Genomic DNA, 24111 nt, shown 5'->3' on the forward strand with positions numbered 1-24111 from the left:
GTCATACATCCACGCAATGGAATACTACTCAGCAATAACACAACAAACTACTGACATAAAACAACAAGGCTGTATCTTTAAAGTTTAACACTGAGTTTAAAAAGCCAGGTATGAATATGTATATATTACATGATTACATTAATATGAATTTCTATAAAATGCAAACTGCAATTATATCTGTATTTTCCTGGCACAGAGTGTTCAAGAAAGAGGAATGAATGAATTTGAAGGTACACAGGAAAATTTGGGGGTTGATGGAAATATTTTATTAATTGTGTTGCTATTTAAATACATGTGTACAGTTTTCAAAACTCACCAAAATGTACACTTATCGTCATGAAATTTTATTGTGCATACATTTCACCTCAATTTTAAATTGGATTTCCTATGAATGAGGAGTATAATTCAAATTAATTGAATTGACTGTAACTCCATGTTTTTCAAAAAGCACACAATATGTCAATTCAATATTCTACTCAATGACTACATGAGAGTGACCTTAAGGAAAGTTCAAAGCCATTTATTAAGATAGTCAAGAAAAGGGGTTTGGTAAGACTTAAAGCTAGGATATAGTACAATAAATCTGTCCTTGGAATTCAGGTGTGTGTTTGTGTGTGTGTGTGTGTGTGTGTGGTGTGTCTACTAGTCGTATCAGAAATTGGGTAATGAAAAGGGGCTTATGGGAATTAAAAGCTAGAAAAAAGCTACTGCTAGAAAAAGAAAATAACAAAAAGAATACAAGTATGCTCTTAATTTGGATTAAGAGCACAATTTGAAGTTGCCAATTTTACTCACTCTTTAGCCATTCAGATTGTATTACCAATGTTCAAATCAACTAATGAAATCAAAGCCTGGATGTTATATGACTTGGTGAATGAACATTCTGATTAGAGTAGTGGGCAATTTTGTAACTGTGGTTTATTGTTGGGCAGTGCCAATATGAATGGAATGGTACATATTTTGAACCTCAGAATTTCTTGATGAGTGAAGGTAAAATAGAATTACAGACAGCAGTAGGAGAAATGGGATCATCAACTTGCTTGTGTTTCATTTTGCTGATTAATAACTTCACTTACATACTCCTACTCTTCTGTTAAATTGATCTCTAATTAATATTTCTCAGAATGCACTCTGCACCACACCTGCAGAGAATCATGTGTATTAAAATTGTGATTTCTGAGATTCCTTCAAGCATACTCAACTGAGGTATTTTTAAGTTTTCTGTCTGAGAGTCAACAAGCACCCCAGGCATTGATTCACAGGTACCCCAAAGTTTGAAAACTCCAGTTTGGATTGTATCCATTTAAATATTAAGGGAATTTTAAATTTCTGCAGCCCATATTATAAAAGTTAAGTCCTAGTTTTGGTCATCTAATTCATCCAATTTCCTGTAAAGGAGGTGTGAAAAAGATGAAAGAACTCCATGAAGAATACCTGAGGGGTCCATACAGTGAAGGAGTGGCATTATAATTGTTTAATCTTGAGGCATAAAATGACCTCAGGAAAGGGGTAACTGAGAGTATTGTGGTTCTTGGAACTGCAAAACAATATGAATGGGAAACTAGAAACTTAATTTGTTCCTTATAAGCCAACTGAGGATGTACTTTATCCTGCATTCTACTATCTATATATAACACTGTATGTTATGTATATCCATATATATATATCACATTTTAAATACAACATACATATGTTCATTAAAACTAAAATATAAAACTCACCCAATGATTACCAAATGAACAGAACAATTAGTTATTTTAATTCCTTGTTTCAGCCATTCCTCATTATATATTTACTGACTATTCTAAAACTCTGATATTAATACTGTACAAAATTTTAAGAAAGATGCCATAACCAATGGAGATTACACATCATTGATGAGACCAGACTGGTATACATCGCTTAGAAAACAATAAAAGTTATATATAAATGTCTATAGAACTCTATACACATATAATACAAATAGAGAAGAAATGAGTAGTGTTCAAAATACTTGAGGAGAAATTTCTTTAGAGAAGATAACAGAAAACCCATTCTTTAAGGTTGGGTAGGATTCAAACCAAAATATGCGTGATAGTTATTACTAGGAAAGGGATGATATAGACAAGTTATGAAGGCAGAATACAGTACCTCCTCAGTGGGATTAGAAAAGTGAAGGGTGGTATTAAATCAATGGGCCAGCACAAAGGTGTTAAATAGGATATGGAATTTAACAGCCAAAATTGTTATTCTGTGGTGGAGATAACACTGGTGAATGATCAACAATCATCTGTGGAAGGAAAAACATCACCTTAACGAGGAGATCCTTAAAGTATCAAGGCTGGAGCTTATCTTCGAAAAATGAGAAATCTGTCTGAGTAAGAAAAACCACCCAAAACTGTAGGACAAACCAAATAGACACTGAAAGAAACCAAAGCCTGGAGATATGGACGGGGTCTCTACTATAAGTGTCCCAGGTGTCACATTGAAGATTCTCCATTTGTCTGGAAAGTCAGAAGACATACTGAAGGTTTTTCATCAGAAACTAAATACAATAGATTTGTATTATGTAAAGCTCAATCTTGCTATAGTGTGGGAAGTAAATTAGAAACCCAAGTAGAGGTATCTGAGCGAGTTGGAAAAGTGATGTGTCATTGTAATTCATGTAAGAAATGGCAGTAGCTTCTCTAAGGTGGTAGTCAATAGAAAGTTGGCGGGATGTAGGAATGGGAGAGGGAGCAGTGGGAAACAGCAGTGGAAATGAGTAGCATTTATTGTCATCCACTTGCACCCCACCCAGTGAGACTCTCACATAATCCCCATTCCTCTAACTTTTGGTAACAGAGTATAGACATCTAAATAAGTAGATGTTCCCCTTTCCTTCTTAATTTATTGTACTATTAATTCCCATGTGTATGCCTAAATATGTATGTGTGAGTGTGCATGTGTGTACGCATGAGAAAGGGAGAGAAGAGAGGAGATAGAGAGAGAGGAGAGAGAGGTGGGGTGGGGGTGGGGATGCCTGCTCCAAACACAGGAGTGTTTTCTTAAACTGGTGTAACATCTTGTTGGCTAAACGGAGATGCCTGTCATCCTTCATTAATAAAAATTAACTGTAAATCTCCTTGCCTCCCACAGGAGAGCCTTTTAAACATTCCATCAGGGGCTTGCAGACGACGTCTGGCAGTGAGTCAATCAAGAAACAGCATGAACTGGCAGCAGAATCTACAAGGATTTTTTTAAAAATTATATGTTTATATATATTTAAAGTGTTAAAATATATAAAGTATATATTTATATACTTTGTTATCTCTGCCAGTCCTAAGCAGGCTTCATCTGAATTTGTTTTCATGGTCTTTCAACAGACAGTCTCTTTTCCCACCCTCCCATCACTACATCCTTATTCTTCCCTCACCACCCCTACACCGCAACCCCCTGCTGTCCTCCTGGTGCTGGAGACCTGTGCAATATCATTTTCCGCATAATAAAATTTGGAGTGACATTAATATAAGTGTAATTTTATAGAAGGGAATGGGCCTGGCTGATAGTTTCTACCTGCTGTGTTTTGATGATAGACATCAGGATGTCACCATCTGTGTAATGAAATTTCACCTCCGTAATGGTTCAGATTATCAAACATTCTTCCAAGCTGGCTCTGGGAATCTATTTATTTATTTATTTACATATTTATTTATCTGTGAACAGCACTGGAGGCCTGTTTATCATAGAAGTTATGGGTGAAGAGAGTTTTAAGTGCATTAAGCAAAATAAAGAAGAGAATCTAAACCTTTGCTATTGCCCCATAGATGCATTGATCATGAAGTCACTCTTTATAGTCCTAGACAAAAGGTTTTATTTTTACATATAAAATGCCCCCATTGCTCTCTAACTGGAACATATCAAATTGATGGGTTAGTGTCAAGTAGGTGTAAAATTAAGGAACAAAAAATGCATTAGGTGTTTTTAATATAGATATTTATATACCATTCCCTTTAATTTCCAAAAAGTGTTGTCAGGATGCAGTGAGTTAACATACAGCTCCAATAGACACATATAGGTCAAAATATGTAATACTCACCAAAACGTAGGTGCTATTACCCTTCAACGCAAAAAGTGAGACTCAGAGAAGATAATTAACTTGTCAAGATGACCCAGGAATGAAGCATGTTTTAACTCAGATCTGTTTGTCTCACAAATTCATGCACTTTTCATTTCCAGGTATCTTCCCAGGCACTGAGGCCAAATTGGGACAGGTGAGTGGGATTCAGTAGAGAGAAACTCAGATATGTCCAACTGCCCCAATATGATTCAGTATATTCAAGTTGTGATATCGACTATCTGCATCTCTAGTTGCAAGCAATGAACTAGAATTTGTTTGCTTTCTATTTCCTTGATGTGTAGCTGAGAAAAATGTCATTAAGAAGATAAAGAAGATAAGAGAGAGAATAAATATTGATTTATAATCATATCAGGTAGATAGCAAACTGCTTATTCCATTATATTATAAATCCATTTTTGTATAAATACTTAAAACTACATTTCAGATTATACTCAGATGTCTAAATTTTTTGCAATTCTGAATTCTGAATCAATTTCTGAATATTATAGCTGACTATATCTTCTATCTTCTTTTTAAAAAAATGCCAGTAGTATTATTTCATGATTATTCAGTGTCTTATTTTTCTGTTTTTAACCTGAAAAACTGCAAAGATTCAAAACTTTGCCTCAATGCTTTAAATTGGTATAGGGCTTCCCTGGTGGCGCAGTGGTTGAGAATCCGCCTGCCGATGCAGGAGACACGGGTTCGTGCCCTGGTCCGGGAAGATCCCACATGCCGCGGAGCAACTAAGCCCGTGAGCCATGGCCGCTAGGCCTGCGTGTCCGGAGCCTGTGCTCCGCAACGGGAGAGGCCACAACAGTGAGAGGCCCGCATACCGCAAAAAAAAAAAAAAAAAAAAAAAAAAAAAAAAAAAAAAAATTGGTATAGATGCACAATTTGAGGTGTGCTACAAATAGTAAATAATAATAATAATAATTCAACCACAAAATATTTAAATCATTTACCTCTGTTGTAAATGCATTTTTATAATTTTTACTCATTTGCAATTCTCATATGATTTCTTGAGTAGGAATGAAAGGAACAGAGTTAGTATTGTTTTCCATGTAAAATCCAAAGCCTCTTATGTGATGGTCTGTAGAAGTGCAGAACCCAAATGAAAATCAATTATAAAGTCCTGGCAAAAACCTGGGAATCGTGGGTATACTTTATTAAGTGCAACTGACATTTGAGTCCCTCTTTTATAATATCCATTGTTTTTACCATGTCTCTCATCCATTCTGCATAGTTTCACTTTTTTGTGATGACTTGGTTTATATCCCACCCTGTGTACTTGTCGGACACCCCGTTTTATTGAAAACCCTCCTAAGAGATGGGCTACTTTTACCTGTCTTTAAGTCTACTGGGATATCTAGCACCGTGCGCTGGACAATCAGGGATACTCTTTACTTGCATTCAATCACCTCTTTTAACTAGTTTTAAAACTTAGAGAGGTACCTTAGTTTAACAGATTTTCTGCCTCTAGTTTATCTAGTGGACCTTCTAAGTGTTTTTATTGTCTCCTGTCATTTCTGGTTCTCAGATTCTCATGCATGGAACCTTAAGCCTTCCTTCATTACCTCAGTCAGGAGTCTCTGTGGCTGGAGATTGAAGAGTTCATCCTTGATCACCATCTTATGTGAGCTGAGGAAAGAATCAAAATACTTAATACCAGGACAGATGGCCCAAGAGTCACTGGCATGTGAAACCAGCAATGTTTTGTTGGTGGTGAGCACATGCTTATTCACTTTGGAATAAACAAACCCAGGGGTATAGTTTTGTTTATCAATAGGGGATAAAGATAGAGGTGGGAATGGTTATATTCTTGACATCTTCCATCTGGGTCCTGGGGAAAAAAAAACCCTGCTATTTCAAAATTGGAATATTTCTTTTAAAATAAGCTTTACACAGTCCTAAAAATGTTGCATGGACCAGAGGCCAGAGCTTGGAATACTGTCTCTGAATTAATAAGAGAACTCTAATGAGAGACCTTTTGTCTATATCTGGGTAGACCTATAGCCTCCAAAATACCACATTACACTATTTTATTTGCAATCCTTTCCAAATCACATCTAACCCATTCAATTTGATGCACACATTAGATGGTAGATGATGGACATATATTTGTTGGTCATTGACCTCAAAAGAGATAAGCTTGTCCTAGTAAAGACTTGCTGGCAGAAGTCCAAATCTTACCTATCAAACTGTGTCTTAATTTCCAATTTCCTCAGAGCCCCTCACATTTTCCCTTTTGGGAATATGCCATTTTCCAACACTTATCAAGAGAAATTATTCACCGATGCTTCACCATAGAAAAGACTGTCACATTCACTGAACTGCTAATCTGAAAATTCAAGTTCAAACACTCATACACACACACACACACACACACAAACACACACGACATGCATATAGAGTCTATGCTTTATCCTTCTATTTACATTTCACTGAGTCCTCCTTCAGTGTTTAAGACTTCTTCAGCTGCTTTGATGTTTGCTCTTTCTTTAGAGGTTAGAGGTAGAAAGATGAACAGTTAAAATGAAGTCTGTTTTCCTTATACTGGGTCTGGAGTCACAGCAGCAAAAGAATACGAGGTAAGGGTTGAGCTTTGGTGAACTGGAGTTCTGGGTGTATAAATTAAGGTTAGGGGATTTTCCATCACTAAAGGTTATGAATAAGCATGAACAAGGAGCCAAGGTAACTCAGGAAGTTAGGAGGAACTGGAGCTGTCAGTGGCCATAAACTTTTGATCAAATAGCTTCTAAGGAGGAAGAAGGCCTTGTGTTTTAGAATAAACAAGAAGCCAGAAATCCAGGTCCTTTCTTATTACAATAAAAGTGAGGTAAAGGGGTCAGATCTGGGGCCCATTAACTTGCTGTGAGGTCAGAAACAAGGGTTGGTTGTCACATGTCTCAAATCACTGGGAGATTCTGAGTTCAAAGTGTGTTAGCTTTAAGAACAATGTAGTCTCTTTCTACTGCTCTGAATTTGTAATTCAGCCAGAAGAATGAAGCTAGGCTCAGTAAATTAGGAATAGAAGAAAACTTCCTCAACTTGATTACAAACACATCAAAAATTCTGTAGTTAACATTACACTAAAATGATGAGAAACTCAAAGCTTTCCCACTAAGATCAGGAACAAGGTAATATGTCCCCTCTCACTACTCCTTTTTGTACTTGAGGTAACAGCTAATGAAATAAAACAAGAAAAGGAAATAAAAGGTATATACAGATTGGGAAGGAAGCAATAAAACTATATTTTTTCACAGATGACATGACCATCTATGTAGAAAATGTGAAAGAATCAACAACAAAAAGACTCCTAGAACTGATAAGCAATTATGGCAAAGTTGCAGGATATAAGTTTCCTATATAAAAGTTAATCACTTTCTACTTATTAAAAAATAAGTGTGGGCTTCCCTGGTGGTGCAGTGGTTGAGGGTCCACCTGCCAATGCAGAGGACATGGGTTTGTGCCCCAGTCCGGAAAGATCCCACATGCCGCGGAGTGGCTGGGCCCGTGAGCCATGGCCACTGAACCTCTGCTTCCAGAGCCTGTGCTGCACAACGGGAGAGGTCACAACAGTGAGAGTCCCGTGTACTGCAAAAAAAGAAAAAAAAAAAAAAAAAAAAAGGAATGTGAAGTTAAAAATACAATAACAGGGAATTCCCTGATGGTCCAGTGGTTAGGGCTCTGTGCTTCCACTGCAGGGGGCATAGGTTCCATCCCTGTTTGGGGGAACTAGGATCCCTCATGCCGCACAGTGCAGCCAAAAAAAAAAAAAAAAAAGCAATACTGTTTAAATTAGCATCCTCCAAAATGAAATACTTGAAATACTAAGGTATAAATCTAACAAAATATGGACAAGATCTATGTAAGGAAAACTACAAAATTCTGATGAACAAAATGAAAGAAGAATTAAATGGAGAGATATTTCATGTTCATGGATAGCAAGATTCAATATTTTCAAAATATCAGTTCTTCCCAACTTGATCAATAGATTCAATGCCATCCCAATCAAAATGCCAACAATTTATTTTGTGGATATCTACAAACTGATTCTAAAATTTATGTAGAGAAGCAAAATACTCACAATAGCCGACACATTAATTAAGTAGAAGAACAAAGTTAGAGGACTGACACTTCCTGTCTTCAAGAGTTACTGTAAAGCTACAGTAATCAATACAGGGTGGTTGGTATTTGTAAAAAGATAGAGATCTCTTAAATAGACCCACATATATATAGTCAACTAAACTTTGACAAAAGAATAAAGTCAGGTGCAGTACATCCTGTTTTTCTCACGACTTTCTTTTGTATAGAATCTACTCAGCCACCCTTTGGTGATGATTTTCTATTATGCAGAGAGAAGCCAGGAATCTAGTTAAACTCATAAGGTCAAAAACTTCTATATGTCTGTGATTAAAGAAAATAAGAAAAAAATTCAGATTCAATTTAAAAAAGAAAAGAAAGACAATGACATATATATTGTTTGAAATTGCATACAATATATTAAAACCTTGATTGAACTAAACCTAAAGATTTAAAACTTTATATTATCTTGTCTATATTTAGGGAAGTATTTTTTTTTTTTTTTTTACATAGGAATGAGTAGACAATATAGATACCACACAAAGTGTTACTCAGAGCCTCAAAATCATCCTTCCAAATAGTAGGAAACACAGAGCTTCTTATAGTTAAATCACCCAGGAGCTCACAATGATGTTTTGTCCACCTGGAATATTGAAACTGAGAGATTAGATTTACAGGAGTTACCAAATTACAGCCTATGGGCCAAATACAGCTCACGGCTGTTTTTTGTAAATAAAGTATTATTGGGGCACAGACATGCTAATTTTTAATGTACTGTCTATAATTACTTCTGTGCTACAATTGCAGAGATAAGTAATTGAGATATGTAGCCTGCAAGGCCTAAATAATTGGCTGTTTGACCCTTGACAAAAAGTTTACTGATTTTTTTGACATAAAAATTTTACTGAGTTTAAGTTAGAGAATAAGGATATCAAAAAGTGTCATCTAAGTTACTTTAAGTGACTGAAAATTAAGGACATATAACTAACAAAACAAAAGAAATTAAAATGTTATGCCTGATGTTTTAGAGAACAAGTAGCTAATGAAAACAATAGGTATTTGACAAGCAAGCAAACAAACAAAAAAACTAACACTAATCCTGAAGAAGAGGGGATATGACACTAAAACCCCTAGTTTCAAGATGCTCCATCATAATAGAATTTAGGGAACATTTCCCCCAGTTTATAGAAGTGAAGGAAAATGCAACTTAAAAAGAAAGAAAGAAAGAAAGAAAGAAAGAATTAGGGTCTTTTTTAAAGGCATGAATAAATGCCAAAATAAAAAGGAGATTATCCTGAGAGTGATCAAAATTGCATTCACAAGGAATAGAACATAAGTGTTACACACATTGCAGAAAAGAATAAAATAGAAAGTAGGAAAATAATTTAAATTAGAGATAATACTCTAGTATATCTAACTGATACTTCTTAAATACCAATTGGATTATTAGATGGTGAAAAAATTATTATAAACAACCACTCCTCAAATCTGTCTCCCATTGTAAATAGTAAATAATGAGGAAGAAATAAATAACTGCCAGAAAATATTATAGAAAGCACGAGGTGCTGTGTTACTGACGGGATCATCATTGAAATGTCCCAGATAGTTAGCCATGAACAAATGTCTGCTAGAGATGCTCATATAATGAGCAGATAAAAGGTTTGGGCAAATGGGATTTCCAGTACCAGTAATACATCTGGGTACCTGCCCACTCAAACATTTATATTTGTAATTTTAATGATGAATTTTCCTTTCCCATCTCTTTTTCTTGTATTTTCCCTTTTAACATCAAGAAAAACTTTCCCAGAAGTTGCCTATGAGACATTATCCACTGTCTCATTGGCCAGAGTTGTGTCACCTCCTACTTTTAATGAAATCATGTAAGTATCTATACTTATATCAGAGAAAATATACTTTAAGTGAAGACTATATCAAGAGTCAAAGAAGGTCATATATAATTAGGTCAATCCATCAAGAGGATATAATATTTGTAAATACTTATACACTTACTATAGGTGTACCTAAATATGTAAATATTAATATATTTGAAGGGATAAATAGATAACAGTACAGTAGTAGGTGTCTTTAATACCCCATTTTCAACAATGGGTAGATCATCCACATGGAAAATCATAAAGAAACATTGGACTTAAACTACACATTAGATGAGATAGTCCTATATAGAGCATTCCATTGAACAGCAACAGAATACTCTTTCTTCTCAAGTGCACATGGTACATTTTCCAGGATAAATAATATGTTATGATACAAAGCAAATCATAATACATTTAAGAAAATTGAAATCATACCAAGCATCTTTTCTGACCACAGTGGTATGAAACTAGAAATTAATTACAAGAAGAAAATTGGAAAATTCCTGAATATGTGGCTATTAAACAACATGCTCCTGAACAACCAACGGGTCAAAGAAGAAATCAAAAGAGAAATTTTTTAAAAATCTTGAGAAAACTGAATTTGGAATTACAACATAACAAAAACTTGTGAGAACTGCAAAAGCAGTTCTAAAGGGAAGTTTATAACAATAAATGCTTTCATTAAGAAAAAAAAAATCTCAAGTAAAAAACCTAACTTTGCATCTCAAGCAACTAGAAGAAGAACAAATTAAACCCAAAATTATTTGTAGGAAAGAAATAACAAAGATCAGAACAGAAATAAATTATATAAAGACCAGAAAAATAATAGGAAATATCAATGAAACTGAGTGGTTTTTCTAGACTTACCAAGAAAGGAAGAGAGAGGATTCAGATTAATAAAATTATAAATGAAAGAGGAGGCATTACAGCTGATACCACACAAGTAGAAAGGATCATGAGACTATTATGAACAATTATATATTAACAAACTGGACAACCTAGAAGAAATGTTAAATTCCTTGAAACATACTATGTATGAAGACTAAATCATGAAGAAATAGACAATCTAAACAGGCCATTTACTAGTAAAAAATTGAATGAGTAATAATAAAAAGAAAACAAAACTCCCAAAAGAGAAAAGCCCAGGACCAGATGATTTCACAGGTGAATTCTATCAAATATTTAAAGAAGAAATAACACCAATCCTTCTCAAAATCTTTCAAATAATAGAAGAGGGATAAAAAACTTCCACACTGAGTTTGCAATGGCAGCATTGTCCTGATACCAAAGCCAGAAATCTACACTATAGTCATACCTCAGTGATATTGTGGGCTCCATTCCAGACCACAGTAATAAAGCAAGTCACATGAATTTTTTGGTTTCCCAGTAGATATAAAATTTATGTTTACACTATCTATAATCTATTAAGTAAAAAATAGCATTTTCTCTAAAAAAATATACATAGCTTAATTGAAAAATACTTTATTCCAAAAAAATGCTAACCATCATCTGAACCTTCAGCAAGTCATAATAGTAACATCAAAGATCACTGATCACAGATCACCATAACAAATATAATAATAATAAAAAAGTTTGGGATATTATGAAAATTACCAAATGTGAGCAAATACTGTTGGAAAAATGGTGCCTATAGACTCCTTCAATACAGGATTGCCACAAACCTTCAATTTGTAAAAAACACAATATCTGTGAAGCACAATAAGGTGAAGTACAATGAAATGAGGTATGCTTGTATAAGAAAAGAAAATGACAGTCCAACGTATTGGGTTGGCCAGAAACTGCCTTCAGGGTTTAAATAAAAATAAAAGGCACCTCTGCCATTTTTCAGGAAACTTCATAATTCCATCTTCCCAAAACTTATCTTTTTGAGCAAATAACTGTTCCAGGGAACAGTTCTTCCAGGGAATTGAATTTTTTTCCATTAAGAGAGTTTTGTAAAGACTGAAATAAATGGAAATCCGAAGGTATAACATCTGGTGAATACAGCAGATAAATTGGAACTTCCCAGCCAAGCTGTAACAGTTTTTGCCTGGTTATCAAAGAAACACGTGGTCTTGTGGTATCCTGATGGAAGACTATGCATTTTCTGTTCACTAAGTCCACACACTTTTCATCAAGTGCCACTTTCAGTTGGTCTAACTGGGAGCAGTACTTGCTGGAATTAATTATTTGGTTTTCCAGAAGGAGCTCATAAGAGAAGACTCCCTTCCAATCCCACCCTATATACAACATCACCTTCTTTGGATGAAGACTGGCCTTTGGTGTGGTTGGTGGTGTTTCATTTTGCTTGCCACATGATCTCTTCTGTTCCACATTATTGTACAGTATCCACTTTTCATGGACTGTCACAATTTATTTTAAAAATGGAACATTTTTGTTACGTTTAAGTAGAGAATCACATGCGGAAATACAGTCAAGAATGTTTTTTCACTTAATTTATTGGAACCCAAATATCAAAGTGATTAACATAACCAAGCTGGTGTAAATGAATTTCAATGCTTGATTTGTATATTTTGAGTATGTTGGCTATCTCCTGTGTGGTATAATGTTGATTATTCTCAATTAATGTCTTGATTTGATCCCTATCGACTTCAAATGGTCTACCCGACCATGGAACATTGTCCAGCGAGAAATTTCCAGCACAAAACTTTGCAAACCACTTTTGACACGTTTGATCAGTCACAACACCTTCCGCGTATACTGCACAAATCTTTTTTTGTATTTCGAGTGCGTTTCACCTTTCTTGAAATAATAAAGCATAATATGTCGAAAATGTTGCTTTTTTTCTTCCATCTTCAATATTGAAATGACTACATAAAAATTCACCAATTTTGATGTATTTTTAAAAACGCACACTGATATGACAGCTGTCATGTACAACTGAACAAAATTGTTTTGAATGAAGTTTAGACAACTAATTGCTTCTAGAGCCATCTTATGGAAAAATCAAATGAAACTTTTGGCCAACCCAATATGTTAGAGTATTCAGTAAATGGAAAAACAATATAGAAATATGAGTTAATATTATTATTATTGTTATTATTACTATACATTCACAGACTCAAAAACACTGCCCATATTTTCACAGTAGTGAGTGTTCAATGAGGCTTATTTGTTATATAGGGCTATCAAATTATAATTTTCTAAGAGTTTTTAATGTAATTATCACCTATTTAGCATTAGTTGGTACTAGTTTATTTTAAAAAGTAAAATAATTTGATAGCTCAAATTTCCTGGAGGTATTTGTATATTTTTCATATTTGTTGACTTCACATACATATTAGTGACTTGGATCTCAATAATGCTAATTATATAACTACATGTCAGGAACTGTACTAGCTACTCTGTGTGTTTCATCTCCCTTCAACCTCATAATTATTTCTATAGAGTGGATATAATAACTCTAATTTCACAGATAAGAAAAATGAGGATTAATGGGGTTTTTGCAAATACACTGTGTCAAAAAGATCATAACTGGAAGAAGTATGTTTTGTGGCCAAAAATGTCTAATATTGTAGACAGCCCTTGTGCTTTACCACTACTTTAACTAGACAATGTAGATGTTTGATATTCACTTTCAAATTAAATGAATGAGTGAATATTGTCTTAGCTTAGATCTGATGACTTCACAAACTCACAATATTTCAGGAAGGGAAAATGTCTGTATCCCAAATACGCAGATTGTGTATACCATAATTATCAATCTTAAGCATTCCACCATTTTATCACATTAAACAGCTCCAAGTTGTAACTCATTATTTTCCAAGTAATACTTACTCCTTTCCCTGTGTTCCCTGACTTACTAAAAGGTATCACTATCCACCCAATTTCCTGCATTAAATATTTAAAGTCCTCTCTCTGCCTAATCTCCTATTAGTAATCCATTTCTAAATCATGTAAATTCTTCTGTAAGGTATCTCAAACCCATCCATTTCCCATCTTGCTCCAATCATCACTATCTCTAAGCTGGGTTGTTCTTATAGAATCCTAACTGGTCCTACCCACTCACATCCATTCTCCATGCTGCTGCTAGACTGTCCCTTCTACCATCAGATTTGATTATACAGTATTTCTTCTTTAAACATGAAAAGAATTCCTATTGTACTGAAGACAAACACCTTAGCCTGGCCTATGAGGATCTTCCTCATTTTTCCTTCTCCAATTCATTTCACACTTTCCACCATGGAAATAATTAACTAGTTGCACCTTCACAAGCAGGCTAAGCTTTCAATGTCCTCACGTCTTGTGCTTTACTTGTTCATCTGTCAGGACTGCCTTTTCCCACATCTGTCCTACTTAGTAGCTAAAGCAGGACTGACCAGACAGTAGCCTTCCCATAAGTTTTACCAGGTGAAGCCTACACAACTCCCCATTAACTCCTGAATCTGTCCCTATTATGACACTATCCCACCACATTAATTCCTTACTTGCCACTGCCCCCAGTAAGTGAAATCAGCTTGAGAACATGGGTCATGTCTTTTTTTTTTTAATTTTACGTAATCAGAATTTAGATGTCTGACACAATTCTGATGCTCAGTAAACTGTTTCAAAAAACATAATAAATAAATAAGTGAATGGATAAATAGAAAGGAAGGAAGGAAAGAAAGAAGGGAGAAAGGAAGGGCAAGAGTATGAAAGGAAGAAATAAAAATGTATGTCCTCTTGCTCAAGAAGAATATAAAAACTTAATACCCTTGGTTTTGGGGGTATGGGGATGGGATCAGAAGCACTTGCTACTGTAAGATGTAAGTGTTATTTTTAAAGAAAATAAATTATATTGTGTTTTTGTGTTGCAAACTGTAAGCCTATCACCTCCCACTGTAAATCTGACCCTCCATGACATAAATCTTTCCTATAATCTAAGCGTTTTTCATAAGATGGCATTCTATTCTTTAAAAGAGTAAAATGATCTAATCTGCTGTTCCAAAACTTCACTTTTCAAAAAAAACAACAATTATTGAAATTAATATATTTGGCCATGGCAAAATGTCATTTATGTTTTTCAGAGTTAAAATGAAATAAAATATCTAACTTGCTGGGTTTTGCTTTCATGACAAATAGGCACTGACAAATACATACCACATTACCATCCTTGATTGCTCTGATGGAACTCATTTTCATCTTGTGTTCCTCTAATTACATGAAAATTGCATACTTTTTATGCATGACACATTTTGCACAGCTTTAGCAAAAGGTTGTGAAGAGAGGGAAAAAAAAAAAAAAAAAAAACATTTATCAGTTTTTTCCCCTTTCACAGCAGCAATTGATCATCTTCCCAGCAATCAATCTTGCTTTATGGGCCTATTTTTCTCCACTATTGTTGTAACCAAATGGCAGCAGAAAGGCACTGTACACACAAAAAAATATGGTGGAGGTTTTTAGGTGTTTTTCTCAGCTTTTAATAGATGAGATTGAGGATGCCCTTGCTTTCCGATGACGGTTCTGAGTTGTTTTCTTTGCTCTTCCTTCCCCTCTCTGCCTGGGTTTGAAGCTTTCACCATAGAAAAAGCAGTAGGACTCCTGTCTAAGAATCCTACCCCACCCTTTATTTCTCATTCAAACTATTTTACATTTACAGAGAATATTCAACATTTTAAAGCACTTTCTTATCAACTGTTTAAATTTTAGTTTCATAATAAAATGGGATATATTTAGAGAAGATCATTTTAATTTGCATTTTAAAGATGAGGAAATTGAACGATCATATGACTTGTGACTTTCCTAAATTAATGTGATTTATTTGTTTTGAATCTTGTAGTTGATTCAGAAGTCCTGGCTTCCAGTCCTAGCTTTTCCCAGAGGGTTTGGCTTCTCTTTAATAAAGACCTGGGAAAATAATTTTTCTGCTACCTATCCATAAAAACGCATACAAAGAACACACCAATAACAAATTTCAGAGCAAATTACAGTCAATCAACTGGGTGTTTCTTTTACCATTCTTTATTTCTATTCTTTCTGAGAAAGAAGGCATTGGCTTTCACAGGAAGCTCAGCATCATTGTATTTAACTCGAAAGGAATTGTAGAAGGTACATCTCATTCCTTGAAAATAATGACAAATTATGCAATTTTTGTTTTACTCAACTAGATTGAAAACACCCGGGGAATAGCCAAGCTGCTTGGCAAAGGGAGGCATTTGATATTTGGGGCTTTGGAGCCAAGGGAGCGGCATTGCTTTTCAAACAGGTGCAGCTCCTAAAGCCTCGCTCGTTTCCCCTTTTTGGACAGGCGCAGCACCTGACCAACTTTGGGAGAACAAAGCCTCCATCTGGACGAAGGGAAAGAGAGCTGGTTGCCTGTGGAGCTGCAGAGAACAAGGCTCTGCTTCCCTTTGAAGTGCTGGCGTTCTCCTTAATCACCTGGAAAAGTCTTAATTTAAAGAGGGGCTTTAGACAAGCAGGGGATCTCAAGTATATTTGACTTTCATATCCAATCTACTTCTCTTTCATCAGGTTTATTAAAATTGGTGATGTGTTCATTGTGAACACCGTTTGTATCTGAATATGGAGTACTTCCTTTAGAGTCTCCCTCGCTGCTCTGTTTGGTCCTGTGATGCACTCATATTGTTGCCTTTGCCATGGAGTCATTATTTCTGGGGATAAATACTGTGATGTCAGGCACACTGGATTATAATTGTTGCAGGGTAAACACAGCGGGACTTTATGTTCTTAGAATGCCTAATTAGATGACAGTAAATACATTGTGGGACAGCTGAAAAACACAAGCCTAGGAAGTGTTGCATTTTTCACCATTGGATATACATGCATTGATGCACTTTATATCTTTACTCATATGAAGTAAATATCCTAAAGGAATTCTCTTACCATTTTAGAAAGATACCTGAAATATTCACTTTGGGGAAACACACGAAATCCATAAAGGTATAGTGTCAGGAGTACTAGTCAGCTCCATACAGTGCATGGGGAATGTGACAGTCATTCTAGTACAGGCACCTCACCCAAATGTCCTCTTTTTAAAAAAGGGAGGAAGGATAAGTAATTTTTTGATTCTATACTTGGGTTTGCATCCTAGATGCAGCCATATGTTGGGGATACAAGAAACACAGTGGAGTTCTTGCCATAAAAGAGTTTATATTTTATGTGAGATAAATAAAATCATCTGAGAATACAACTGTAGAAACAGAATTAAGCATTTAAAAAGATAATGGGAAATCAGAGTAAGACTATTTTAGCCAAATAAATATGTAACAGCTTTCACGGGATTGCAGTTTGAGATCAGCTTTAAAAGTTGTATAAAGTTATAAAGAGAGGGATGTGGATGGTGTGTCCTTAGTGTTAATGAATTCAAAGAGAAAATGTGTGTAGGAATAAAACAGCAGTTTCTAGTGGGAACTCTTGCTATGTGATAAGGGAAGTTTTTTTTTTTTTTTTTTTGGGGGGGGTTGTTTAGTTTTTATTGCATAACCATAAACTTAACTTTGCAATTCAGCTAAACTTGGAGGGGAATAAGGAAAATATGGAACCCAAAGAAGTGCAATGAGAGCCCAAAGATTATAGTATATTTTGAGCAGATGGGGATGAAGGGGTGCTCTCCTGAGCTACAGAAGGAATGGTCTGGTTGTTAAGATAAAACACAAGTCAAATTTATTATTAGATTCGTCCAGTCAGCAATGGTGACCTTCTTGATGGTCTTGCCATTTCTGGACCCAAAGTGCTCCATGGCTTCCACAAAATTCATGCCCTCATTCACCTTGCCAAAGACCACATGCTTGCCATCCAACCACTCAGTCTTGGCAGTGCATATGAAAAACTGGGAACAGTTTGTGTCGGGGCCAGCATTTGCCGTGCACAAGATGCCAGGACCCATATGCTTTAGGAGGAAATTCTCATCATCAAATTTCTCCCCATAGATGGACTTGCCACCAGTGCCATTATGGCGTGTGAAGTCACCACCCTGTCACATAAGTCCCAGAATTGTTCTGTGAAAGCAGGAACCTTTATAACCAAAGCCTTTCTCCCCAGTGCTCAGAGAACGAAAGTTTTCTGCTGTCTTTGGAACTTTGCCTGCACACGGCTCGAAGGAGATGCAGCCCAAGGGCTCGCCATTGATGGCGATGTCAAAGAACACAGTAGGGTTGACCACGGTTGGGCAACGTGGGAGGTTCCGGGGTGGCGGAGTCTGCAAAGCCATAAGGGAAGATCTCTGGAGAAATGGAGACTTACCTTTAGGCAGTTATCAGATTGGAAGTTAAAGATGAAGTTCCGTTTTTAATTCTGAGTGAAGTCTGTGTGTGTTTGTGTGCCTGCTCACGTACATGTCAAAGTCCTTGCCCTCTTATCGCCTCACTCTACAGATTTTCTTGAAGTGCCACTCCCAATTACAACCCATTGGATCATGATCCATATTCCAAAACATTCCTCTCTTTCTCCATCATATCAATTTTCCCTTTAGGGCCTGTTTCTAGCTGATAGGGTAAGAAATGACCAACAACATGAATTTATACCAAGTTGTACATCTAGGACTGCAGTAATGCATGACACTTCTCCCAAGACCGTTCATATCTGCAAAGGGTATTACTAACTCAAAGAACCAGTGGAATGTCCCTTCGAGGAATGGACCACTGAGGAGCACTTTTGGGGAACAGGAGGACATCCCAGTGTCCTTAAGTTCTCTCCATATAAGTGGCTGTGTCCACACTGAAATGCACCTTAGGACAGAAAAGGACTTGTTCTTCAGCCCTACAGACATTCACAGGCCTGTAAACAAGGGTGCCTGTCACACTGGGGGCTGGGAGTAGACAGATGGGCGGGAAGGTGGTGCTTGCAAAATCCCATTTAGGGCATTATTTATTTTTCTAGTTGGTAGTTTATGCTTATAGCAACTGTAATAAAGAAACACTCTCCGAAGAAATCACAAGTTAACAAGGAGTAGATGAGATTGAATGTGACGACTCCAGCCCTGTACAAGAGTCACTGGCCCATTAAATGAATGTGCACAGCTACTTCTTAATGCTCTCCCTAAGTAATCAATTTCTGAAAATACCAAATAATTTTAAAACAACCCTGTCTGACCTCACTCTCCAATGATGCTGGATCAGCCCTTGCTGCTTTGCCTACCTAGTTTTAAATCAATCAGATTTGACATTTTTGGTTTTGTGTTTCTTTCCCTTGCCTACTCCTGCACCTATTCCCTTCTCTTGGCAATATTAAATGGTAACTGCTCTCACTCAAGGTTAGGGCCCCAAAATGTAGCTTAATATTGATAGGTCTGGACATCTTTTGAAAGAGCAGCAGACGAATGTAAATACCATTGCAAGAAGCTAGAACACTCTGATGCTGTACTAGAGTTTAATTTCTATCCATATAAAAAGACCCAGGATGCCCAGAGCTTGAATACAGTTGAAACTTGAGAAAGAAACTGTCAGCCTGAAGTATCTTCTATCACACTTTCAAATAGAGTGTGATTCAGGAAAAAAAGGTTAAAAAATCTGATTTGAGCCTCCTTTCTCTTTTTGACTAATTAACTTCTCCAGGTCAAAAGTAATTTTTCCAGTTTCCTAGCTTATAGAAGATAATATTTGTGAAAGAGTTTCATACATTCTCATTTTAAGTATGTAATACAACCTTCCTATTTGTTTCTTTCTTTTTGGTCTCTATCCCCTCGTACTATTTTTTCCCTTTCTTTATTCTCCTCATCCTCTTACTCTGCCTCCTCTTCTTCCTTCCTCTTCTCATCATTCTTGTTTTGAATATAAGTATTGTGTATTTGTTTTGGATTGAATATTTGTGTCCCTCCCCAAAATTCATATGTTGAAACCTAATTCCCAAAATGATAGTGGTTGGAGTTGGGACCATTGGCAAGTAATTAAGTTATGAAGGTAGCCTGTTCATGAATGGGATCACTGCCCTTATAAGAGATCCCAAAGGGTCCCCTCACCTTCTTCTGCCATGTGAGAACACAGAGAGAGGATGACCATCTATGAACCAGAAAGCAGGTCCTTGCCAGATACTGAATCTGCTAGCACCTTGATGTTAGACTTACCAGCCTTCACAACTGTCAGAAATAAATTTCTGTTGTTTAAAAGTGACCCAGTGTATGGTATTTTATAATAGCAGCTTGAACAGACTAAGTAAGAATCATAATGTATCTTAGTAAGTATGGAATACTGGGAGTGCAGGAAAAGGATTTACCATAGAAAATTATAAGAATTCATGATTTCCTATTGGGCAGAAGGATGAGTCAAGGTTAGTAAGATCAATTTAGTAATATTAGTAAGATTAAAAGTGATACTCTGTTAAAAAAATTAAAATGCTTTAGATAAGGGAAGAAATTGCCTTGACAGAGGAGAAGATGGCAATTCAGGAAAATAAAATGGATTTGTAGGAAGCAAGTTGATAGTGAAAAATTAATTGTAACAATATGGGATGTGACAATATAGGAGTAAATGGTTGTCAAACACTGGATCACACAGAGGCTCTGTGTTTGTTCTAAAATTGCTAGAAAGAATGGGATAAGCTCCTTACCTGTTGGATAAACACAGTCATAACAAGTATTAAGAGGAAGTCTCATAAGTCTGGGGGACTTCCAGGTTGAGGTATAGCTAAAATAACTACTAGAATAAAGCAATGACATGCATATGATTTATGTTAACTGTTGGTGGCAACAATCCAAATGAGGTTTGTATAAAATGTTGACCAAATAAGGAGCTGAAACCAGTGATGTGTTATGCAGAAATCAGCAAACCACAGCCTGTGGGTTGAATCCAGCTGGCTAAGTGGTTTTATATAGTTTCTGAGTAAATTGTTTTAATAGTTTTAAGTGGTTAAAAAAAAGATTACTCTTTTGTGACACCTAATAATTATATGAAATTTAAATTTTAGTGTCCATAAATAAAGTTTTATTAGACCACTGCAATGCTTTTTTGTTTTCTGTCTGTGGCTTCTTTTATGTTACAGTGGAAGAATTTAGAGGTTGCAACAGAGACTATATGGCCTGCAAAGTCTAAAATATTTACTATCTGTTTCTTTATAGAAAAAATGTTTTCAAGTCCTCATCTGTGGATTCTGATTTTGGGGATGTTGGATTCTTGTCCATATATTTAATTCAATTAAACATATATTTATTGAATGTTTACTATTTCCATTGATACTGTAATATCTGAAATTAGATTGTAAATGTCTGTTCCTTTGGGAATTCTTTGATAAACAATAATTAATATAAGACTTTACCATAAGCCCAGTATTAGGAATGATACAAAGAGTTAATCATGAGAAGTCTATGTAAGTTTTCAAGGTTCAGATAAAGTCAGGGCATGGTAAAAGAAGAGCACACTGTCAATTTTGGATAAGAGGTGTCAGAAAACATGGCACCTTCCAGGAATGAGAACACATTTGATATGACCCAAACATGGGCTACGTGCAAACTGGAATGGCATAACCAAGGTTAAAAGAAAAAAGTCAAATAGGCCAGATGATGAGGAACCTTCATGTGATGCTACAAATTTGGATTTTGGTGAAGGATGATGATTTATTTTTCATTTTTTATTTTAGATTTATTGTGAAGGAGAGTGAGACTGACACACATTTCAGAGAAAGAATCAATGAATTTAGCTACAGACTGGATGTGGGTGATGAGGAGACAGATGTAGGGAGGGTCCTGGATGGGGTGACTGCATGGGTGATGGTCTTCCTATGATGGTATATCAAAGTGGGGAGCAAGAGGGTGGGGAGAATGAGATTTATCATGGTAGGTTTGGGTGGCCCATGAACATTCATGAGCACAGATTGAAGCACAGGGAAGAGGTGTCTCTAAGTGGATAAGAAGGGTTGAGAATTATCAGTGCACAATGCGAACTGAAGTCATAGGATGAATGGTACTACCAAGGAATGCAGATAAAATGCAAAGCAAGGGGATCAGGGGGAGTAATAAGAAAACTAATACTATTGAAAAGGTCTCAAAGGGATATAACATCAAGTCTTCCTTAAACCTCCTTAAGACTTAAAATCTTGTGGAACTGAGAACTCGGCTATGCACCTTAGTATACGAGTAAAAAGGAAAAATATTTGTAAATGGGTACATGCATGTCACCAGAGATGACTCTAGCCACACTCATGGCTTTGGTGAGAGTCCTTCCTGTACTCTTGATTCCCTAATTATAAGCTTAATTTCCTAAAGCTAAAAATAAAAATCTTACACAAAGCAGGCTAACATGAACTTGCCTGCTACTCCTGGGACAACAACCTCTCTTCTAACCCCAATTAGTTACATTGTCCTTTCTTGATTCCTCCCCCAGTTTCAGAAGCTGATCATATTTTGTTTCCACCATCTCCCTTTATGTCTTCCTTTGCCAGTTGCTAAGCAATCCCTTGTTGCTAAGTGGGATATGAGCACTTAATTTACTCCATTCTTTTTTCTCATACCAGATTTTAGAAATTGCAGATCCTGTTTAATCAATGTGTAAATGCAATGCTTTTGATGTATTTTTCCTAAGAGCAATATTTTGATCATTCTTAATGATACTTAATGAAGTCACCGCATGATTTCTGATTGTACCTAATTGAAGCTTGTGACTTGCATTTCAATATTATCATCTTACAGCTTTAGGTCTATGAGATGAAACTTTTCCAGGGCCCAAAAATATTAGAAAACACGAAGAACTGATGTTTCATTTTAAATCAAAAATTATTCCAGAATAGATGTATGTACATGTAGATGTATATATATATATATATATATATATATATATATATATATATATATATATATATACACGAACTTAAAGGGAGACTGAAATAAATTTCCCAAAATGTGTTTCATGTCTTGATGATAAAGGGAACAACATCTTTGATAAAGTGGAAGTTTAACCACTAGTTTTATCTTATAAAGGAATCGAAAGGTCTTTAATATTAATGCTTTTATATGAACCCCATGCTGAACTACATATGGAGTCCAACACACAAGCAAATCTGAAACCAAGTCCGGCTAAAACCAAGCTCCTCTGCTGAGTTTATTATTAACCTCTCTATCTAAAATGTCATTCCATTTCTTGTCCAGCATCTGTTCCCCTCAAGATTGAGGAGTATCAGAGAAAAGGGGGGATTGAAACTGAGCAGGACCTGGCCCTCCCAGGTACAAAAGCCTTTTTCTGTATCCCTGTTTCTTGCTTGTGGGAAAAAGGTTTCAGCCTCCTAGAATTTCCTTGAGTTCCAAAGGGCAGATTCAAACAGTTACTCATTAGAGGAGTGAGGGAATGCAGAAACAAAGGAAAGGTATCAAGAAACAATAGTGCAGGAGTGGAGAGAAGATGGCAGAAGAGTAAGACGTGGAGATCTCCTTCCTCCCCACAGATATATCAGAAATACATCTACACATGGAACTGCTCCTATAGAACAATCACTGAACGCTGGCAGAAGACCTCAGACTTTGCAAAAGGCAAGAAACTCCCCACGTACCTGGGTAGGGCAAAAGAAAAAAGAATAAACAGAGACAAAAGAATAGGGACGGGACCTGCACCAGTGGGAGGAAGCTGTGAAGGAGGTAAGATTCCTACACACTAGAAGCCCCTTCTCAGGCGGAGACTGCGGGTGGCAGAGGGGGAAGCTTCAACGCCATGGAGGAGAGCACAGTAACAGGGTGCGGAGGGCAAAGCAGAGACATTCCCGCAGAGGATCAGTGCCGACCAGCACTCACCAGCCCCAGAGGCTTGTCTGCTCACCTGCCGGGACGGGCGGGGGCTGGGAGCTGAGTCTCGGGCTTCGGTTGGAAGCCGGGAGAGGACTGGGGTTAGCTGCATGAACACAGCCTGAAGGGGTTAATGCACCACGGCTAGCCAGGAGGGAGTCCGGGAGAAGTCTGGAGCTGCCAAAGAGGCAAGAGACGTTTTCTTCCATCTTTGCTTCCTGGTGTATGAGGAGAGGAGATTAAGTGCGCCGCTTAAAGGACCTCCAGAGATGGGCGAGGAGCTGCCGAAAGAGACAAGAGACTTTTTCTTGCCTCTTTGTTTCCTGCTTCAAGAGGAGAGGGGATTAAGCCAGCCGAGCACAGGAGCTCCACAAACGGGTGTGAGCTGCGGCTATCAGTGTGGACACCAGAGA

The 24111-nt window shown here is 36.5% G+C and overlaps 1 pseudogene; it reads right to left on the reverse strand.

Moving 5' to 3' along the window:
• Positions 1–17638: 17638 nt before the first annotated feature.
• LOC131742145 (peptidyl-prolyl cis-trans isomerase A pseudogene) lies at positions 17639–18208 on the reverse strand (annotated as a pseudogene).
• Positions 18209–24111: the final 5903 nt, after the last annotated feature.

The sequence above is a fragment of the Kogia breviceps genome, chromosome 15, assembly GCF_026419965.1.
Source record: "Kogia breviceps isolate mKogBre1 chromosome 15, mKogBre1 haplotype 1, whole genome shotgun sequence".
Lineage (NCBI taxonomy): Eukaryota > Metazoa > Chordata > Mammalia > Artiodactyla > Physeteridae > Kogia > Kogia breviceps.